This window comes from Vigna radiata, chromosome 1 (genome assembly GCF_000741045.1).
Source record: "Vigna radiata var. radiata cultivar VC1973A chromosome 1, Vradiata_ver6, whole genome shotgun sequence".
Classification (NCBI taxonomy): Eukaryota; Viridiplantae; Streptophyta; class Magnoliopsida; order Fabales; family Fabaceae; genus Vigna; species Vigna radiata.
In genome coordinates this window covers 29009150-29014722 of record NC_028351.1, presented here as the reverse complement: position 1 = coordinate 29014722, position 5573 = coordinate 29009150, and the positions used below count along the sequence as shown (strand labels likewise).

The 5573-nt window shown below is 33.9% G+C and overlaps 1 pseudogene; it reads right to left on the bottom strand.

Annotated features, from left to right (window-relative positions):
* Positions 1-280: 280 nt before the first annotated feature.
* Positions 281-4250, bottom strand: LOC111241624 (annotated as a pseudogene).
* Between the last annotated feature and the right edge of the window lie 1323 nt (positions 4251-5573).

The following is a 5573-nucleotide window of genomic DNA, read 5'->3' as shown; positions in this document are numbered from 1 at the left end:
GAAAAAATCTTGTAAAGGAAAGAAACCATATAGAATGCTTAACAAAGTTAGCAACATTATCACCAGACGTTTATGACAAGGTTGTCATAAAATATTTTGTATATTAGTAGTATTAACCATCCAGCAAAAATAGTACGAATCTCATTGTAAAGAAGCTAAACAGAAAAAAGAGAGCTAAGCAGCAGAATAAAGGTATCAAACCAGCCGAAATGAAACCCTTCTCCCGAGGTTCAAGACGTTGTGTGGGAGAGAAAGAATCATCCATTTAATAGTAGTTCCATTATGGCTGCAGCCACATCCACCACTTCTGCATAATGCCACTGCTCTCACCGAAGGATGCCTGAGATGAGCCAAAAAATTCGTCGCCATCGACATTAACTTTCCTCCAAGCATCAACTATGATGGTGGGACCATAAGCAAAGGGATTGGAGTCTGAACCTTATCAACCTTCAAACACTAGCAATGATTCATATTAAAAAATTGANGCATGAAACTTTTAAAACTATCCATGACAGAGGCTCGTTGACCATGTCGTTTATAAATCGTAAAGTATTTGCAATAAAGTATTTGCAACAAAGTNTTTGCAATAGGTAATCACTTTCAACCATTTACGGTTATGATCTCAAAATTACTTCCAAGGCTACTTTTCCATTCACAGGAATACACATTAAGCCAAAAATAAAGGTTTCGATANATACATTTATAATGAAAATTCCATCATTTTTTTTTATTAAGGTTTAAGAAGAATGTAATTATCGTTCCTAGGGCTTCACTGCAAAAAATTGTATAACATATTTAATGCTAAACCGATAGCATTACATAGGNCAAATACATGCACGTGATCCTTTCAGAGTGGCAGTGAGTGTTAACACCATGATTTTATTTTGAATATCTGTATTAAATAATTGTTGTTCATCGTAACACTTGAACAATGCTCTAAAATAATATAAGAATTGCCGATATTTAAATATTTAAAAATACTTATCTGGTGGATGAAATTTCATGTGGATATAGTAATCCATGTTTCGTTTTGTTGAAAATTTCTTGTGTTGATTCGAAATAACGATNTTGAGACCGAGCGTTCGTCTTGATTCCTTGCGATTTCAGCGGGATGCCGCTCGGCCCCACGGTGAACGCCAAAATGTTTCGGTAACATTTGTCTGGGGTCAGTCGTCCTTCCTTGTTGTGCTCCGATCGTCCAATTCTTCATGTTATCCTTCCCGATTAGGGGTTGACCTGCAGAAGACACTCCGACGCTCAAGTCAGATATGTTTCATAGAGAGGTCAATAATATTATGATAGATCATATATGTTTCATAGAGAGGTCAATAATATTATGATAGATCAAGATGATCGTACCTGGACATCAGTTGTATACTTATAAGGCTTGTGACAGCCAACTCCATTNATTAACCATTAGTGCGATATATTATAGGTAATCAAACCCAATAATTAATCATTAATATCGTATATTTGTAAATTAATACATGATAATTGTCCATGAATGACTATTAACTCTGACCGGTATATCATTAATACCTGATAATTACCCTTGAATAACTATTAACTCCGACCATTATATTTCATATAGTACACTTGCATTACATTGCAGACTTCAATAATACATGCACCTTTCATCTCTCACAGAAGTTTTGAAGTTTATCTGCCATAAACTGCAAATTTGGTTATACAATTCAGAATACTTGCATTATTCGTGTCCTGAAGGAGATAAATTAGAGACAAAAATTTAGTAATAAAACTGAAAATCCCAAAAAAGTATGCAACTAAGCATGTTATGAGGGATAATATCGAGTTATTGGCATTAAGTACCTGCTAGCCTTCGAGCCACCGATGGCACTTTGCAACGTTCAGTTCAACCATTAGAAGTATATATTCCACCAGTCTGAATCTAGCGAATCTAAATTTCCAATCTCGCGAGGGATTTCTCTGCTCAAGTTGTTTCTTGATAAATTCAGAGAAACTAATTCAAGTAAATACCCTAACTCTTTTGGTATTTCTCCTGTCAATTCATTACTTGAGATATCAATGCTCTTCAGAATATACTCAGCATTCCAAAATTCATGATCCTGACCTTTCCACATAAACAACACGTTAGTTTCTTCCCTTCCATAGGCAAAAAATTTAAATTTAGATGACATTCTGCGGAACTTTTCTGCTCGAAATGCAACTACCCCCTTTCCATCATTTCAGTCAAATTTCTCAGACACGTTGGAATTCCTTTTGACAAATGGTTCATTGAAAGATCCAAGAGACGAATTTGCCTCAAATAGCAGATCTGATCTGGAACACTTCCAGGAAAGTTATTTAATCGTAAGCTCAAAATGTTCAATTGTTGTAGATTTTCTCCAATCCATGAAGGTATTGCACCAGACAACAAATTTTCACCTACGTCTAATACAGTTAATTTAGTGCAGCTTTTCAATGTGAACGGTAGTTCTCCAGTTAAATTGTTGTTTCGTAGGATCAGATATTGCAATTTAACAAGAGCACCCATGGACTATGGAATCTTTCCTGACAATTTATTATTTTTGAGATCGAGAAATTGTAACGAACCTTTTACTATTTTTATTTTATTTGATATCTAGTATCAATACAATTTCTGATTTTGTGGTTGGGGCGGTTAGAGTAGCAAGAGCCGTTGGAATTTTTTTTTTATACATNGGAAGAATCCATTTTTGTTATTAATAGACTAGGAAGATAAAAAGAATAACTGAAAAATGAAAAAGTTATTCCTGAAAATATCATTTATTCAATNACCAGAATTAAACGAGGATATATAGCTCACAAACGGAGGACAAAAATTCGTTTCTTCGTATCAAGTTTTCGTGATGTTCCCAACAATTGGGCAGCTGTCCCATTATTTGATTATTTGATAAATCTAGAGTTTGCATTGATGTGGTTGTGCTTTTTGTACACAAGAACATGCTTAAATCTGAAATCTTATTGCCGGATAGATCCAGTGTGAAAGCTTGTGATAAAAAAGCTGGAATTTCACCTTCAAGTTGATTTGAACTTAGAAATATAAATGCTCCAGGATCACCAGTCAGCTTGATTGGTAAATTTGGAATGGTACCTTTAAGATTGTTGTGAGTTATGTTTAGCTGACTTATAAACCGTAACTTATTCCAAATCCATTCTGGCACAAAGTCATCAATCTCAGCATCAGAAATGTCTAGAAAATTTAAGCGATTTTGAGTTTGGAGCCAACTCGGGAAACTAGGACCCAGTTTGCAAGAACCTAGTCCCAATTTAAATAATTGAAAAGGTGGAATCCAAGTATTAGAAAACTTTAGAGACAATGAGTTGTCTGTCAAGTCTAACACCTTTAATTTTGACAAATTCGTTAGATGCAATTCAGTGATATCACCGGCTAAGTTATTCTCGTGTAGGTAGAGGGACTCCAACTCCTGTAGCAACCCAATGGATTTCGGTATTTCTCCGTATAACTGATTATTGGAAAGATCTAACAAGCTCAAAGATGTAAAGCTTGAAAGATTAGGTAGCATGCCAGTAATCCGATTATCAGATAATTGTAGACTCTGAAATACATGTCTGTTGCACGATGAAGAATTTTGAATAAAACTGGAAAGTTTCCCACTAAAATTGTTACTCCTAAGGTCTAAATCGCGCAACGTACATATATGCCCTAGAGAAGCTGGGATCTCACCATGCAGGTTGTTGTAGAATAGGCTAAGAACTTCAAGAGAGTTCATTACGTTTCCAAATCTATTTGGAAAAAGACTTTCCATAAAGTTGTTATTAAGGTTAAGCCTATGAAGATTGGGGTAAAGTTCAAAACCCAGTGAAATATAGTTGATGATTGAAAGAAGTTACCGGAGAGATCAAGAGTGACAAGAGAAGATGAAAAATTACTTGTTGAAGCAGTTGGCACAAGAAAACTTTTATTAGTAAGGCCGCAATTTGCTAGATAAAGTTCTTGTAGTTTAGGGCAGAAGATTAAATTTCCTTGAGGAGAAGGAAAGACAATACTATTATGGTTGAACAACAATGAAAATGTTGATGATGGCAGCATATTATCAGAGAGATCGAGGAAGGAAAGAGAAGTAGAAAGGTTGGAATGAAAATGAAACAAAGATGAAATATTATGATCTGAAAGACTACAAGAAACTAACCTCAACTCTCTTAAGTTAGGAACAAGCTCTCCCATCGATTTTAGCCAGTGATGAGAGGATTCAAAAGGCAATGAACTCAGTCGAAGAGTATCTAATGAAGAGAGAGAAGATAGCCATTTTGCATCCTTAATTAATAGATCAAATTTACCTCCAAGTCCAAGAGTTTGCAAGAAAGGAAGATTCCCAACCCGGAACGGTATTGCTCCAGAAAGTCCAATCTCCCAAAGATCAAGATACCTTAATTGGGTGAGATTTCTAAGTTAACCTGGAATTTCTCCACGGAAATCATTGTAACTTAGATCTAGATATCGTAAACTTATAAGTTTCCCTAGTTGAGAGGGGATTTCTCCACTGATACCATAGCTGTTTCTTACACTAGTAGAAAAATAGCATTTTATGACGGGTAAAAATGACTTATTATGACGGATAACTTGGCATCATAGTTCTAGGCATCATAATAGGTCTTGCGCATTTTATGACGGACACAAAAGTCCATCATAATAGGTCGAATGTATTATGACGGACTTTCTGTCACCTATCATAATAAGTCCAGTGTATTATGACAGACTTTCACTTATGAGTCATAATATAGCGAATTTATCCATCATAATATGTACCATTTTATGACTATGATTCTTTCACCTATCATAATATATAGAACATATTATGACAAGTAATTGTTCACCTATCATAATATGTACTTTTCAAACATAATCTTTTATTACATACATTGTTCACCCATCATAAAAACTTGTTTAACAAAAAAAAATCATTATTACATTTGAAATATTCATTCAATTTTCAATTAATTTCCTGTATTATAATCTCATGAATCAATTTATAATCAATATAACATGAGATGAACATATTCAATTAAACTAACATAATGAAATCCATTTCAAATTCAAACATTAAATTGTGTAATAATATTTAATACATAATTTGTAAATCAAACCATATATTGAATCCAAATATAACATCAATATACACTACATTGTAGTTAAGTTTCTACAATTTACTAACACTTAAAATAAAAGAAACCCACTAATGTCTTCAATGTCTGGAGCTTCCATTGGAGATGAATCTTTAAAGATCTACAAATAAAATAATTAAGTTAGAACAATTTTGTAAATGCAGAATATTAAATGCAGAATATGGCTTAAAGCAATTGTTAAAGAAACTCAAAGCATTTGTTTGCATTGTGGGAGACAAAATAGAGAACCAAACAAAGGAACATCTAAGTCATTTAGCCACAGAATAATAAATGCAGAATCCTGAAATCTGAAAAGGATTATTTCAGTCTGACTTAAGCCAACAGCTCTTATACCTGTTGGGAACTTTCAATCAGCAACATTAACATATTTATGCATCTAATGTTCAAACTTCAAACTAAGGATTAATCTCTTGGGTCAGTACTAG